The sequence below is a fragment of the Vicugna pacos genome, chromosome 20, assembly GCF_048564905.1.
Source record: "Vicugna pacos chromosome 20, VicPac4, whole genome shotgun sequence".
In the NCBI taxonomy this organism is placed as follows: Eukaryota; Metazoa; Chordata; class Mammalia; order Artiodactyla; family Camelidae; genus Vicugna; species Vicugna pacos.
The window spans coordinates 4,029,372-4,047,082 of record NC_133006.1 but is presented as its reverse complement, the minus strand read 5'-3'; the positions used below and the strand labels follow the sequence as shown (position 1 = coordinate 4,047,082).

General features: G+C 34.8%; 1 protein-coding gene and 1 long non-coding RNA gene across 2 annotated transcripts in view; one reads left to right on the top strand and one right to left on the bottom strand.

Moving 5' to 3' along the window:
- LOC140685452 (uncharacterized) overlaps window positions 1–17,711 on the top strand; it is a 165,823-nt gene that overhangs the window by 116,796 nt on the left and 31,316 nt on the right. The gene's annotated exons all lie outside the window — the stretch shown is intronic.
- On the bottom strand, window positions 16,181–17,687 carry LOC140687566 (uncharacterized). Its single transcript, XR_012061951.1, has 2 exons — window positions 17,605–17,687; window positions 16,181–16,583 (listed from the first exon to the last, which is right to left on the bottom strand). It is a non-coding gene; the product is annotated as an uncharacterized lncRNA (long non-coding RNA).

The window sequence follows — 17,711 nt, the reverse complement described above, 5'->3', positions numbered from 1 at the left end:
AAGACTAATAACTCGGATTTTTAAACAATCTTCAGGACAGATGAGGGCATGGAGAAGAGTGCGCCAGCACTAATGAGCAGTGTCGAGTGTGTGTTCTCTTTAACAGGGACTGACTGTTCCTGGAGTGCCATCTCTGCCCAGGAAGTGATGTTTCACACTGTTACGTTCAAAGGTTACATTCTAATGTGCCCTGTTAGTTGTGTTCCCTGAACTCAGAGGAAATGGAGTAGGAAAACAAGTAAATTTTAAGTTGAAACTTTTACTGATGTCCTCAGTAAAACTATCACAAGCCTTTTAAAGACTATTCTTTATTCTTAGTAACAGAGGAGCATGAGATGCTTGTATGTCCAGCTCCCAGATCGTCATGGAAATTTACATGGAAGCACTTGCCTACACTGTGCCTCTTCTGAGTCTTCAAAAATTCTTATTTCATCTGGAGAGTGGACATGTGACATGTAGGTAACATTTACTTTAATTCCCTCTTGGAAGGATTCACATCAGCTTCTATAAAATCTATCATCTACAATATTATAACAAAGTGAACGAGTGAGTCCTAATACCAATTTGCTTAAGAGAGGTTACAGTTTATAAAGCATAAGCAAAGACTTGCAGATTTGAAAAGTTCGTTCTGTTTATACATTCTAAATTAAAATATTCTACCCTTTACCCATTTGTTTTAATACGTTAGCTCTTTATGTTCTGGAAATAGTAAACCAAATATCAGGTCTTTTTCAGATTGACCTAATATTTGTTTCTGTTGCTTCATTTTCCCCTTCCCCCCACCCCTTTGCATGTAAATTTGCCAAATAGAGCTGTGACTATTTCCTTACTGGTGGATGCTGATAGCGTCTTACTCTGATGCTGATAGCGTCAGTGCTCCTTATACTTGGAGAGTGTTTAATATATACACTTAAAGCTCTTTTTGTGTGTGATGCTTCACACACCTATCATGCTTTAAGAATATCTTGCTAGTATTTCAAGTTTAATTGGCTGAGTAGTTTCCTCAAATTAAATGCATAAGCTTGCATTCAGACTGGTGTTGTGACTGACACTGGGGAAGAAAATGTCAAACGAGTGCTTTTTTTCACAATACTAATCAAAAACCATTTTTCACCTGATGGCTGTTGCAGTGATGTTACTGTGTCACTTCAGGGTTACTTTTTTTAGATGACCTACTTCAAACCATTTTGACAGTATTACAGTTTACTTAGCTTGAGAAGTATTATGGCTTTTGTGGTTTTGTTTTGTTTGTTTTGGAGGAATTGTGCAAGCATTTCAGTCATAGCAATCTGTTTATATGATTTCAGTCTGTCTTTTCATTGTCTTGATAGAGAAGGTTTATTAAATGATAAAGAAAGCATAATCCACCTTTTGTTTCTTTTATGATGAATCTCTGATTTTAAATTTTAGAAGAAATTAATTATTAAATATTAATATTAAATTGAATGCTAAATAAAATAACACAGCTATCAGGTTTTTTTGTGAAAAGATTTGAAATTTTCATTAATGTAATTTAAGCCCCTTAAATAGTTTATTTTAATTTCTGTTTGCAGTGATTGTGGAATAAATCCAATATTAGATTGAAAGAACACTACAGTGGGGATCAGAAAACTTTGTCCTGCTACTGTCATTTTACCTAGCTACCTCAGCAATTTATTCAAGCAATTGATATGATCCTCGTGTATCAAATGAGGGCAATCTGAACTGGGCAATCGTAAGCCCCTTCTATTCCTAAAACATGATGACCCAAACTATGTTTAGTTATAGTTGTGCTTCATTGAACATATTTATTGCCATGCAATTTTAAGAGAGTTTTTCATTTTAGCTTTATGTGTAATTGAAATTCTGTCTAATCTTCAGAGATGGTTTCTTAGGCTCACTTTATCATTCATTTGTTAGATTATTTGGAGCCCATTTTCTATGTACAAGGGTTCCCTTTTCTCCGCATCCTTGCCAACATTTATTTGTAGACTTTTTTGGTAATGGCCATTCTGACCAAGATAAAGGTGATGATTTTTTTTCCCAATGCCAAGACAAGCTGAGCTAATCACTCAAGGTGGATACTTCACATTTTAAAGCTATTGTGATAATATGTTTTCCCACTGCCTCCATTGTCTAATGATGTGTCACCTTTTATTCTGGCTTCTTTACTTTGCTTATACATTTAAAATTAATTTATGTTGCTGTGTGTATCAGTAGTAGTTCAATCCTTTTTATTACTGGGTAGTGTTTTATCAAATATTATAGATGTCAGTTCTACAGCTGAGAAAAATTTGGGTTTCTAGTTTTTGGCAATAATACATAAAGTCTCTATAAGCATTGGCATAAAGATTTTTTTGTGTAAAGGTAAATTATTGAGTAATACAAACTGGGTTATTAGGTTATATTGTATAACTTTATAAGAAACTGCCGGACTGTACTCCAAAGTGGATCTACCATTTTACATTCCCCTCAGCTATGCAGGAACGTTCCAGTGGCTCTGAAATTGTACCAGCATTTGGTACTATTCATTTTTAAAATCCATTTTAATAGGTTTAAAATGTCATTTTATTGATGTCTTAATTTTTATCTAATGACAATTGAGTCTGAGTATATTTTCTAGTGCTTAATTGCATGTATAAATTTTTTTGTTAAGTATTTTGTTCATTTTTAAAAACTAGTTTTTTTTAATTATTGAATTTTAAGGGTTTCTTTTTTGATATTCTGGAAGAGGTTCTCAGCTTAATTTATAATTTGCAAACTTTTTCTCTGATTTATTTAAATAGCTCTTTTTTTTTTTGAAGATTTCAGCATAAAGATTTTACATTTGTTTGGCTACATTTATACCTTAGTTTTTAGATTTTTGTGGCACTATTGTAAGGTTTTTTTTTTGTTATTCTTCGGTAGTTCATTGCTATTATATAAATTTTCAATTCATTTTTGTGTTAACCTTGCATTCTATGAGCTTGCTTACTCACTTCTAACTTCTAGAAAATTTATGGGTTTTTTGTTCATTTTTGTTCAGAGTCTTTTGTATGTTATATGTAGAAAATTCATGTAATCTTCACATAGGGACAGTTAAATTCTTTCCAGTCTATGTGCCTTCTTTCTCCTGCCTTACTGTGTTAACTAGGAATTTTAGTAATTTGTACATAAGAATGGGGAGAGTCAACTTCCTACCTTTTTCTCCACCTTAGAGGGAAGAATTTGTTTTTTCACAACTAAGTATCATTAATGTCTATGAGATCTACAGTATTATCCCCTCTATCTTTTATGATATTGTTAGTGCGTGTTTCTTTTTTTCTATCTGTATTTTTTTAGTTTCTTAGTTTAACAATAACCATAATAATGTAAATTAAAGAAAAATTAGTGAGGTATATAAGCAAAATATTTGTACTATCTTTATATGTTTTTCTGTGAATCCCAAATTATTCAAAAATAAAAAGTTCATTTAAAGAACTCATTAGGTTTATTAGTCTATATATGATTTTAATATCACTCACTTGAGGAAAGACAAAGAATGATCAATTGTTAATATTGGTGAGTGTCACCATACTGACACATGCTCTCTTTCTAGTCTCAAAATCTGAATTTTTAGTACTATTTAAATAAATCATTTAGTACAATAATAAGCATGGACCTTGAAACCAAAATTTGCTTATATTTGATCATATCATATGTCTGTTACTAACAGGCTGGGTGAAGTTAGGCAAGTAACTTAACCTCCATGAACTTGTGTCTACTTGTATGTAATAAGGTTAATTGTGTTAGATAAGGCTGGAGGGTTATGGAATGTAATTAATAGATATGGCCCAGCCTCCAGGACATTTCCATGCTCATTTCTTCCACTTTGGATGTAACAATTGCTTATCTTTGCTCAGATGTCAAGACTCTTATTTTATTTTTCTTTAGGTTTTTTGTTTGTTTGTTTTTTTAACATTTTTTATTGATTTATAATCATTTTACAATGTTGTGTTAAATTCCAGTGTTCAGCACAATTTTCAGTCATTCATGGACATATACACACTCATTGTCACATTTTTTTCTCTGTGATTTATCATAACATTTTGTGTATATTTCCCTGTGCTATACAGTGTAATCTTGTTTATCTATTCTACAATTTTGAAATCCCAGTCTATCCCTTCCCACCCTCCACCCCCCTGGTAACCACAAGTCTGTATTCTCTGTCTGTGAGTCTATTTCTGTCCTGTATTTATGCTTTGTTTTTGTTTGTTTGTTTGTTTTTGTTTTTTAGATTCCACATATGAGCGATCTCATACAGTATTTTTCTTTCCCTTTCTGGCTTACTTCACTTAGAATGACATTCTCTAGAAGCGTCCATGTTGCTGCAAATGGCATTATGTTGTCGGGTTTTATGGCTGAGTAGTATTCCATTGTATAAATATACCACCTCTTCTTTATCCAGTCACCTGTTGATGGACATTTAGGCTGTTTCCATGTTTTGGCTATTGTAAATAGTGCTGCTATGAACATTGGGGTGCAGGTGTCATCCTGAAGTAGGGTTCCTTCTGGATACAAGCCCAGGAGTGGGATTCCTGGGTCATATGATAAGTCTATTCCTAGTCTTTTGAGGAATCTCCACACTGTTTTCCACAGTGGCTGCACCAAACTGCATTCCCACCAGCAGTGTAGGAGGGTTCCCCTTTCTCCGCAGCCTCTCCAGCATTTGTCATTTGTGGATTTTTGAATGACGGCCATTCTGACTGGTGTGAGGTGATACCTCATTGTAGTTTTGATTTACATTTCTCTGATAATTAGTGATATTGAGCATTTTTTCATGTGCTTTTTGATCATTTGTATGTCTTCCTTGGTGAATAACTCTCCCAGACTTCAGACAATACTATAGAGCTACAGGCATCAAGACAGCATGGTATTGGTACCAAAACAGACACATAGTTTCTTCTTGTTTTGAAGGGAGGGAGATTTTAAACTGCTTACTCAATTTCTTTAATGATTATATATGTAGTTATACTGTCTACTTTGTTTTGGGTAACTCTTGGTAAGTTTTAGTTTTCTTGGAATTCATCCATTTTGCCTAACTTTTCAAAAATTTTGCCATAATATTACACAATTTTTTTCTATTTCTTTAATTTCTGCTATATTTGTAGTAATGTTTTATTTTTAAATCAAGACCCTCATTCAGCTTGGCATCTCTGTATGCTCTAAAACAGATATCAACTGTTAAAAATAAATACAAAACACACATACGCACACGCACATGCAGAAAGAAGGATATATAAATATCTAGTTCTTCAAAGCCATAAAGGTTACTAACCATAGTGGGTTTTATGATTTGTATATGTAAGTATTTTATCTAAGGCATCTATTTCATCTTAGGTTTTCTTTATGCAAAAAATCGTGTGTTGCATTTTAATGGGGTTGTCATATTTACTTGAAAAAAATCATCACCTTTCTAGTATGTTTATTTCAATATATGTCTTTGATGGCATTCTCCACATATTTGAAGCCTTTTACCCATTTTTCCCACAAGGGAATTTGTGGCAACTGGATGACTCATTTTGTAAGAAGTCAAACACTGGACTTAATCAGTGGTTTCCCTGCATGGAAGCGATGTTTTTTTTTTGTTTGATTAAAAAAAAATCCCTGTTATATGTTTCATAAGTAAACAAATAGGTCTTTAATTTCTCAGATCTGTATTTTAACATTTATAGAAAAATAGTACATTACTGAGTTAAGTGATTCTGAGTGTTCTGGATAGAATTAGCAAAAATAGCCACATAACAGGAATATTAGAGAGAAAACTGCATATGATTGGTTTACTTTCATGGCTGGTTCAGGAAAGTGGGTGAGGGCAGAAAAAAAAGAACTGTTTAGAGAGATATATATATATATATATATATATATACACACACACACACACACACACACACACACATATATATATACTATAAAATCTTAGGGCATATTTTCCATGTGAATTTATTTAACTGCTTTATTTTTCAAATAGAAAACAGCATAGAAAGTATTACATTTCCTCTGTACTCTACTCAATTTGGTCATATACAAAAGTTACTGTCTTAAATTCCAAGATCTTTGATCAAAACTTATTAATTACTATTTGACACATAGCCTGTAATTCAATTGAAGCCATAAAAAGAAGTAAAACTGTTTGTTCAACTACTCACGATTATTCATTCATAGCATGGAACTTTTAATGGTTTAATTAAATGAAAAAGTAATCATTTTCTTTTAAACTGAAAACAAGATTTAGGGAAACGTATCCTACTAATAAAGTAATAGTCTCAGAATGGCTAGTTGTTTCCCCAAGTTCATGAGAGATTGGAATGTTGCTCACGATGAAAGAATGTTTTCCTCTCTTAGGTATCTTTTGAGAATAGCATTTTGTTACATTTTGCCAGAGTTTTTAGCTTCAATTTTATATGCCTTCTTACTTAAAGCTTTTCTAGTATTCAGATAATTACTTAATGTAATGCCTTTTTGTATGATATCTGTTTCAAAGCTTTCTTTCTAGCTTCATGTATAAAATATTTAGTAACCTACTTAAAAAAAAACACAAGACGTTCAGAATATCCTACCTACTCTATTTTTTTTTTGCCTCTGGTAATAATTAAATTAAATAAACTAGTTTACTGATATAATAAAATGATGTTGTCCTATTATGATGTTTAGTATGGTTTTTTGTATAGCAGAGGTGTTGCCAAACTCAGGCTTGGCTAATTGTGGCCGGAAAAGTCAATACTGGAGAGACAAGTGCTGGTAGGAATGGAAATGTTGCAAAGGCTGGCAATCTGGGGAGAAGGCAGACTCGTGTCCTCTTTTAGACTTTAAAGAGTCTACTTGGCCGTGGAAGTTTCTAAACAGAAAAAAGGAGAAGTAATCTCAGTTGATCACTGAGATGAAGAATCAGACGCGTCACCTTCTCCCACTGTGTGCAGGCTTGTCGACTCCTTGAGATCTTTCCTTAGACGCTGTCGTGTTCACACAGTCTGTTCAGGAGATTACTGAAAGGGGAGGTAGGGAAGCAATCTGGTCATCTGTTAATTACTTCTTCTTCATTTCTATTTCTTTGACCTAAGGAAAGAACCAATGGGTTAGGCAAAGTATTGTGCGATCAAAAGATTTGAAAGGTGCGCTTGAGTCAGAGTTTAGTTAAAATATAGCTTTGCTAAAGTGACAAGACAAAAGTGCCTCCCTCTTTCCTGCAAAATGCTGCTTGTAGAAGTGGATTTAGATCTGAGTAAAAGATGAGTTTGCTCTGCTGAAGATACCTAGCCAAAGTATAGGACGCTGTCTGAGTCATCTTAATTACTTTTAAACTCTGCTCTTGGATTTACTTAGCTGAAATCATCTTAGGGAGGAAAAAAGATCTTCTTTTCCTGGTTTACAGCTCTTTGTGGTTTTCCTTGGCACTCTTGGTTGTAATGTTCATAGCTGCATTCCTTGCTCAAATATGTGAAACCAGCTCTAAACTCTGGGCCTTCTCTCCTGCCCTTGTTCTGACATCCTTGATTCCTTCACAGTACTAACTCTTAAGTGTAATCCTACCTCAGTTTCATCGCTTATTGTTTGTCTTCTTGTGCATAATGTAAGCTTTGTGAGGGTGGGAACCACTTGTGTGCCTAGTGCCTGGCCCATGGACTCCATTCATAAGTGACCAATGGATGAATGGACTGTGTGTTACCAGTTCGAGCTCCTCTCCTTACGTTAATCAGCAATTGCTAAATTTCCTCCATCTCGCATTCTCCTTCCTGTTCTAAGTTGTTATGTATGAAATCTGTTTTATTGCCACTGACTGTTCTAGGACTTGAATTTTTCTTCTTTTAAGACTTTAAAGTTCACTTCTTCTTTCATTATGACCCATATTAAAATTTCCATAAGGACCAAGTGGAGATAGTTTTCTGTGAGAGAGTCACATTATGATGCCCTCATTAACAGAGAGCACAAGCCACTTAGCAAGGGAAAGCTAAGGAAATAGATGCTACTTGCCCAAGAAATGTGTGACCACAGTGTGGGAGCAGAGACTCAAGGATGTTCACATTTGATATAATGTTTTAGATACCTAGTGAAAATTTAATGACGGAAGTATTCTAAATTTCTGGCCTCTAAAACTTATTAATGTGATTTACAGCAAATATTGTTTATTTTGCATACAAAGCACTAAGGAATCAGCAACCTAAAGTGGTATAGGCTTTTCTTAAGTGTGTAGCTCTTTTCAAGTTTCTTGTCTTTGAGAAAATATTTGAATGCCTTCTGTGTACCAGATATTGTTCTGAGATCTGGAAATAACAGCTAAACATAGTCCTGAGCGGGAAAGGTGGAGCTCAGTGGTAGAGTGCATGTTCAGCATGCACGAGGTCCTGGGTTCAATCCCCAGTGCCTCTATCAAACAAACAAACACACAAATGAATAAACGTAGCCCTGAATGACTTGTTGTTATGGTTAATAGCCAGGATTTGGGGGACGAGACAGAGAAAAGTAAATGACCAGTTAAGATAAAGGGTAAGTGCTTCCCTGAAGAAATTAATTGTGTGCTCAGGCAGCACACTGGGAGGGAATCTGACTTAAATTTGTGGTAGTGGTGGGTCAAGGAAGATGTGGTATCTATCTAAGCCACAACCTGAGGGACAAATGGCTGTTAGCCAGGTGACTGAGTGAACAGAGTACAGTCATCCTTCAGTATCCGCTTGGGATTGGTTCCAGGATCCCCACAGGTACCAATATCTGTGGATGCGCCAAGTCCCTTATATAAAATGGGAATTGAATTAGACCCATGATTGAGTGGTTCCGTGGATGCAAAACCTTTGGCTACAAAAGGCTGATCCTGTGAGCTATGTATGAACTTGCTTTTGCTGAACATAAAGAGCTTCAGTGTGGTCAGAGGCTAGCGTTTGAAGAAGGAATGGCCACAAATGAGGACCAAGGGCATGAAGCCATTTTATACTAAGCACAGTGAGCAGTCCAGGGAAGGAAACTCATGGCCACAATTGTATTTAAGAAAGATTATCCTGGCTACCGTAAGGTAAATAAACTCTACTGATAGAGCAAGACTGGAAGGTGAGTGATGAGTAAAGAAGTCACTGCAATATTCTAGATGAGAAGTCAGTGTCCTGTCCTGGGAAAGTCACAGTGCAAAGGGAGAGACGTGGAAACATTTGTAGGTAGATTGATAGTAGCTGATACTTGGAAGTTTGGATTTTTTTTTTGGCAGGGATATTTGGATATGGGAAGACGATAGCAAGGAGAAGTTTAAAGTGCCATCTAGTTTTTCAGGTGTGTGAAAATGCCTGTATTGAGACTGGGAACTCGACAGGAGGAGCCTGATGAGGTGCAGGGGGGGGATGGGGTGGCAGAGAAGATGGTTAAGTTCAGGTTCAGATGTGAGCTAGAGGTGACTTATGACATTCAGATGAAGACATCCTGAAGGTTTTGATGTATGAGCCTGAAACTTAGTGTATCACGTTAGGCTGGAGATAAAGATTGTCCGCTTAAATGTGGTAGGAAAAACACTGTGAATGGTTGTGATCACCCAGTAACAGCACCTAGTGTGAGAAGAGGACCTAGGACCAGTCTTTGGGAAAGCCAACTTAGAGACTGCAGCAGAAGAGGAGCTTGCAAAGGAGACTATGAGAGTGTGAAGTCAGAGCAGCCAAGATGTCAAGGAGACAGTGGGCAGAACTGCCAGAGGTCAGAGAAAAGTTTAAGAAAATAGCAGTGCGCACTGAGACTCATTGCGACTCTGACAAGCACAGCGCTTTATGTAATCTCAAGAATCCATAGTCTTGAGTACTATGCATTTCAAATAAATGAATCCTGTGCACTCTACTAAACTGGCAGGACGAATTGAGGGGAGAGTTATAGTAGTACTTGAAAAAGTTAAAATCAGTGGAAGAGGAGTCCTGGGGTCTTGGCAGTTTGGAGTAGAGGCAGTCTAGAGCCAAGACAGATGGATTTGGAGAAAGAGCAAGAGAGGGTCTTATTTTAATTGTGATACTGAGAGAGAAGGAGAAAGGATTAGGTGCAGTAAGTCCATTAGTTTGATAGCAGAGAGTTCAGTGAAATATAACTGATGTTTTGATCTCTTTCTTGGTATGTTAGGGTGAAGTAGTTTATTGCAAGTGAGTGATAAGATGAAGGATTTGAAAATATGTGGAGAGTGACAAAGGTTAGGTCGAGTTGATAAACATTACATAACCGTGGGGGCTAGACATCATAATTTATAGGTGATACAAGTTTGTAAATTTGTGTGATTATGTCCAGAAGAATTCATCACCTGGGATTTAGCCACAATGAAAAGCAGGTGTGGTTTTTGTCAGGGGAGTAGAGCAGGTAGACAGCAGGCAAGGAAGTTGATGGTGGAAGAATTCATTGATGGCTTGAGAATATAAGGAAGTTTGCTATCATAGAAGGGGTTTTTAGAGGCAAAGTAGAAAGTTTTGGAAGGGACAGAGTCAGGGGAGCTGAAGAAGAGTGGTGCGGTAACGGGAGTGGGATATGGGATAACAGGTAACAGTATACGATATGGGAGCAGTACACAATAAGTGTTAAATAAATGCACTAATTCAGTGGAACATTGTTTATTGGTAGCCAGTAAATCAGCTCAATACCTTCACTAGTTCTGCGTAATGATTTACATTGATTTGGATAGGTTTTGTTTTGAAGTCTTTTTTTTTTAATTTTAAAAGCTTTTTTTAATTTTTCTTTTTAGAGCAGTTTTAGATTCACAGCAAAAGTAAGAGGAAAGTACAGATTTCCCTTATGTCCTCTGTTCTCACACACGCACACCTCCCCGTTCTCAGGGTCTCCCAGCAGAGTGGTAGGAGCCTTCATGGACACATGGTGACCACCTGGGCTCGAGAGTCTGCATTAGGGCTCACTCTTGGTGTTGGACGCTCTGTGAGTTTGGACAAATACACAACGATGTGTATCCATCCATATCGCAGCGTACAGAGCATTTTCACAAAGTTCTCTGTGCTCTGCCTGTTCCATCTTCCCTACCCTGTGCCCCTCAACCCCTGGCAGCAGCTGATCTTCTTACTGTCTGTGTAGTTTTGCAAAAAGTATCATCTTAATGAAAAACTCTCTCTAGAGAGCAAGGAAAACAGTAGTTTAGATGGATAGAAACCTGTAAGTAAGGCTGTGCAGTCATTAAGGGAAACAGTAACTCTGTTCAGGACAAAGGTTGTTAAATAAATGGGAGAGTGACTTGGAAGTTCTTAAGTGACAGTAAAAATGATTTTTAAAAAGTGGGTGGTTTTTAAAATATCTCCTTAAAAACAGATTTTGTTGGGAGGAGGGTATATAGCTCAGGAGTATAGTGTGTGCTTAGCAAGCGCGAGGTCCTGGGTTCAGTCCCTAGTACGTCTGTTCATAAATAAAAATAAATAGACCTAATTACCTCTCCCTGCCAAAAAAGTTTAAAAAAATAAAAATAAATAAAATTAAAAAAAACAGATTTTGTTAAGTAGTGTGACACTAGGAAGAAGTGAAATCAGAGAGCTGTGAACATCGAGAAGCCCAGTTCCTCTAAATTGAGCTTTTCGAAAGAAAGTTGGAGATAAGAGACTTCAGTCTGAAAGTTAGAGATCCCAAAGCCATCCTCCAGAGATATCTGTTCAAAGTATGAGACAGATAAGGGTTCAAAGGAAGAGAAAAGAAAGAACTGAGGATTGATTTGATGGAATTCTCCATGATTAGAAATTGGATAGAGAGAGTAGTATTTTAAAAATATTGGAGAACTAGTCAGAGTAGGGGAATATAAAATCTTTATTCTCTTTAAAGTTAGGCTTTTACAGCTATAAATTTCCCCTGAGCACGGCCATCACTGTATTTCAGACATTTGGTATTACTGTGTCTTCATTTTCATTTATCTCAAAGTATTTTCTTATTTTTCTTTAAATGTTTTCTTTGACCCATTGATTCATTAAACATGATATTTTATTTGTACACAGTTGTAAATTTTCCATTTCTCCTTCTGGTCTTGACTTCTAGTTTTATTCTGTTGTAGTCAGAAAAGATACTTGGTATGATTTAAATTTTTTAAATTCACCGAGACTTGCTCTGTGACCTAATATACGATCTAACTTGGAGCCTGTTCCATGTGCAGATGGGATAATGCATGTACTTGAGCAGAGTATTCTACGCATATCAGGTAGGCCTAGTCAGCTGATAGTGTTACTTAAATATTCTGTTTCCTTATTGCTCTTGTGTCTTATTCTGCCCATTACTGAGAGTGAGGTGTAAAAGTTTCCAATAATTATTGTGGAACTATCTATTTCTCTCTTCAGTCCTGTCAATTTTTGCTTCATGTACTTTGGGGCTTTATTGGTAGGTGTGTGTGTTGATAATTGTTATGTCTTCTAATAGATTGGCCATTCCTCTGTGTATAATGTCCTTCTTTATAACTTATGGTAATTTTTGACTTAAATTTTATTCTGTCTTATATTAATATACCATCCCAGCTCTCTTTTTGTTACTATTCACAAGAAAAGGTTTTTTTCCATCTTTTCATTTCAATTTATATGTATCTAAAGTTAGTCTCTTGTCAACAGTATGTAAGAGGATAATGTTCTTTTAAAATCCATTTTGTCTAAGTTTTTTTATTAGAGCAGTTAGTCCATTTATATTTAAAGTAATTACACAAATGAAAGGATTTACTTCTGTCATTTTTCTAATTGTTTCCTAAATATTGTACCTTTTTTGATTCTCAAATTCTCTATTACTCCCTTTTTGTGTTTAATTTTATTTTGCAGTGTGCCATTTTTGTTCTTTTAAAATTTCCATTTCTGGTTTTTTTTTGGTATTTTATTAGTGGTTGTGTTAGGGATTACAATTGACCTTTTCAGCTTATTATGACTATATATGTGTGTGTGAATGCATGTGTGTGTATACATGTCTGTGTGTGTACATGTATGCATATATGTTTATTTATAACAGCTAAAAATAAGGTGAATTTAAAGATACAAATATAGACATATATACATATACATAATAAATAAATAGTACATTAATTTTACTCTGTAGTTCTGTATAGTAAGAGAGACATAAACCTATTCAAACGGGGACATGTCATTGTGGTAAAAGTAGAGGAAGCATGAAAAGCATATTTAAGCCCAGATAGAACTATACCAAGCTTTAGGAATTATAATATGCTTCCATGCATTGTAGATTAATTAACCCATTCAACTATTTCATGAGGTAGGTATACTTTTGGTGTGGTTTTTGATAGTTAACATAATTGATGCAAAGAGCTTGAAGTTGCATAGGTAGTAAGTGATGACAGTGAATTTGAAATACAGGTCTCTAAATACAGACTCTAAATCCTGTGACTTTTCCAGTATTTTATAAAATTTACCAACCAGTCAATTCTTAATTGTCCATATGCAAATTATTAATATCAGTCTCATAGTCACCAGCTCATACATCAAAACTTTCTGGTATATTTTAATTTGTTTGTATGTCTTCACTTTAAATCAATGTATGTAACACTTTTGTGTTTGAAAAATTAGCAAAAATTATCAATTTTACATGATAGTATTTTGTGATGTTTCTTGTTCTGTTCACTTTATAAATCTAAATTGACTGTCATTGCTGTATCTTACATCTCAGGGATCATGTTTTCCTTCAGATCCACACTATGCAGAATTGATTCCAAATCCTTGGAGCATAGCTGGATGTGAAATAAATGAAAGTCTGCCTAATACTCGGATTTAGGTCTGTAAATTTAGATGGAAAAAATAAGCTGCCAGTTATCACAAGTATGTTCTAAATTATTTTGCTTGGAAAATAGTTCTCCTATTCCACAGATTTTTCACAACTTCTATTTAAATGAGTTGAATGTAAGCCAGTCCTTTTCAGGTACATCTGAACATGAAAACGACCAAATTAAATCATTTTCTCTAAAGACTGACAAGAACTTGATTAAAAAAAAAAAGAATGATTAGCAAATCATAAACTCCATGCAAACACAATCTGCCTGTGAGAAGAGGTCTAAAGGGGCAAACGTGGAAAGTTAGAAGAAAAAAACATTATTTTGGAAGCCATTAAGATTTTATTCTAGAAGTATTTTTGCTGTAAGTCTAATACCATATTCATAATGAAATCCTGTACTATAATATTTTAATCATCAGCCATGTCTCTATTCTTTGATCTAACAAATGCCAGGATAATTTGTCCTATTATTCTAATGAGTTAGGCCTACAGTCCTTTCTGACTTTGCTTACATAATCCTATTAACCATTTCCAGATTAACTATTATTCATAAAATCATTTAATCTTTACCCTATTGACATGAAATCTATCTTAACATTGTTAGCTGTACAGTTCTCCAACCTGTCAGCTTTCGAGTTTCCCAAATATTATATTCATCAATGTTTTATTCATTTTCTCCTGTTTTAAGATACTTTTTTTGCTCTAGGTATTATATGACTTTTAATATTTTAGATTTCTTTTTTTTTTTGGTTCAGCAGAGAAATAGACAAGATCTGTATACCTACAAAGAGGGAGCTTTAATGCCCTTAAGTAAAAGAGACAAGTGCAGAGAGAATAGATTTCACAGATAGAAGAACGGGTAATGTTACAGAGCAAGACTAGGGAACTGGAACAACCCATGATTCCAGGGGACCAGGGAAGGACACGGAACTGCCCACAGGCAATGTGGTTTGTGTGTGTGTGTGTGTGAGAGAGAGAGAGAAAGGGGGTTGGGGGAGAGAAGGAAAGATGAGATAGGGAGAAAAAATAGACAGGTGGGTAGATAGACTGATTATAATATATTTCTATTTGTGCTTTTTAAGTGTAGTCAGTCTCAATGAACAACTTTTCACTGGTTGGTGAATTGAATGTATAAAAGATAATAATAAATGCACTAATAAGATAATTTAATCCTTCCCCCAAAAGAGAGGGCCTGCTAAGATGGTGGGGGTGGGGTTACCGCGGACAGGAAAGTCAGTATCATTTTGTGTTTATGCTTCTTATTGGAATAAAATAATTTTTCTCCAAAGATAGGCAAGCCTAATAATTCACTTTTTTATAGTATTCTCAAACTGCCACAATAACTAATATTATAGAATGTCTTCTTGGTTCATAAAGAGCACGATTAATGTGGGCAGATCCACAGAGGATAATGTTTAAGTGTGCTGTGTCATCTGCTTGGCCTTTCCTTCTCAGTTAAGAGTGTCATAACATGCAATCCAGGCAAGTCATAAGAACGTCTTAATGAAATATGCATAGTTTTAATTAGAAAGAATGGCATATGTATTTTTATGACATTCTTTCTTGAATTTTTAAATAATAGAAGAAAGTGGACTGAATCCACAACTTAAATTTTGTGCAGCACAATAGACAACAACACACAATGTATAAAAGACTCTACCATGGTGCTTTATTTACTTCATTAATAGCATGTAAAACTTAGATAGAGTTAATTTCCACCAGCATCTTATTTAGATATGTGGTCCAATCTTAATGTAACATTAAATGATCTTAAACAATTTTCTGATGCTTTATAAAATTATTTCCAGCTAAAGAAATTCACACCTGGGTTCATATGATAGAAAATTGGAAAAGTGAACTTTTGTGTGTGGTTGTATAAAGAACATATTGATTGAATAATAATCAGTAATTAAGCATCTACCTCTAGATAGAAAAATTTCAAAATTCTTAATGAGAAACAAGGAAAATGCTTCTGCAATGTTTCCACTTAAAATATCATTTTAAAAATGTATAAACATCCAAGTAACTTTATGTGCTATTGATTGTGTATCAAATATCAAAATACCTCTTTGGACAGGGATTTTATCTTTAAAATGTATATTCTTTCCAGGAAAACTATATTATTTCAAACTTCATGGTACCTAAAACACTTTCATGAGTTAATAAATAATTATTTTATTAATATGATTTTAAAAGTCAAAGAATAAATTACTAATATGTTGAGTAATAATGGTTAAATGACATTCCCTGGGTCAAAAAGATATAATGTAAAAGAAAAAGACTTGCCTTTTGAGTTAATACAATTTTTTAAGAATTAAACATTTTCATTCAATTACTGTGGATAATTAAATTGCTCTCATTATTACAAAATATACACACAGATATTGCTTCAAAATATTTGTGTTTGTGTGTTTGTGTGTGTGTTTAGCTAATAAAGCATAAAGAAAGGAAATCTTAAGTTGAAGAAGAAAAGATACTTTTAAATGAAAAATAAATGAGATATCTATAGTTGCTTTTTAATTTTGAATCTTTTGAAAGGTTCAGGTCATTTTACAATCTTGAAAATAGGATACAATCAATAAAGCTTAAAAATAGCAAATGTATAAAGTTATAGAAATGTTTCTGGTATCAACTTTCCATCTTTCATTAGAAGAAGATATTGACAATAATGGATTATAAGAAACAAGGTCTCTTAATATTGAGTTCTTTTGTATATAGTGCCAGGAGTGCTGAAAAGTGGGAGTAGATGGATTTTTGCTCTTGTTTTTTCCTTGCTATGACACCTGAGACTCAGGAAAGATAGACTTTGAGTCCATTTGACTCTAGTGCATAAGTTGACAGAAGGCAAATTTGTTCTACTATTCAGTTAGGCAGATCAGCTGTTCACCAAGAACCTGGCACATAACAGACAAAATGTTACAGTTAGACAATGGAGTGAATAGATCTATGGGCTCTTTGGGTTACATTCAAGGCAATTCAAAAAAAGCTTTGGTGGCTGACTTATCAGTTTGTTCTCAAGTAATGAAAACCCTAGTACCAGAAATCCTAGGAAAAGTGGGGCTTAGGATCTCTTACCCTTTAGATTGAAGTTTGTAATGGAGTTCTCCAGGGAATGCCCTGGATATTTAATTAGAGCCTGGAGGTCTTTTCCAAGATAATCATACTAAAGGAATACAGTGTTCTGAAGAAACTTTAGGGGATATATCTCTTTAAAAAATATCTACATATATATTATGTCTGAGTATATATCTACATGTATGCTTATATATGTTATATATATATAATATATATGCAAATATATAATTTGTTACAGGTATACCTTGGATGCATTTAGATTTTGGAGTTGATTTGTCTCTGCTTCAGATCATCTTTACTGTTATAAAGCTACAGAGATACTGGATTAGGAGCATTTGGAAGAGAACTGCCATTTCGGTGTCTTTGAGTCCTAAGAGGGGTTCTGAAAGATCTCTGGCTCACAGGAGATAATACTAGCTATATATTTAAAGAATAAATGGCCAGATTCCTTTCTTTTCTCCTTCCTTTTTTTCTCTTTTATTTTTGCTTCCTTTCTTCCTTAATTTTACATACAGTACAGGTACAGAAGGAAACAACATATACAAAAGTAAACGTTTTCTCATGTGTTTTTGGAGACTGTCGCTGTCTCCAGATCTCTGTTCCCTTTCCAAGGAAGCCCAGTCATTATTAGGTACACCTTTATACTTTTCTTTCTTTCTTTCTTTCTTTCTTAATTTTTAACGTTCCTCATAGTTACAATGATAGTCTGCAAACTCCTGGCCCATAAACATATACATACATGGGCCAAGAATATTATGTATATATCTAATGAGCCGGATGAAGTTTTACTTCTTTTGCTTGTATTTTCACCACTAAACTCCTTATATCCTAAACACTAACCCGCAGGTTCCCAGGACTCAGGACAGTGGGTATGCAGACTCGGCGGGAGGGTCAACGGTGTGGGCCGGCCCCACAGCCCCGCCCGCCCAGCCTACCCTCCCTGCTCG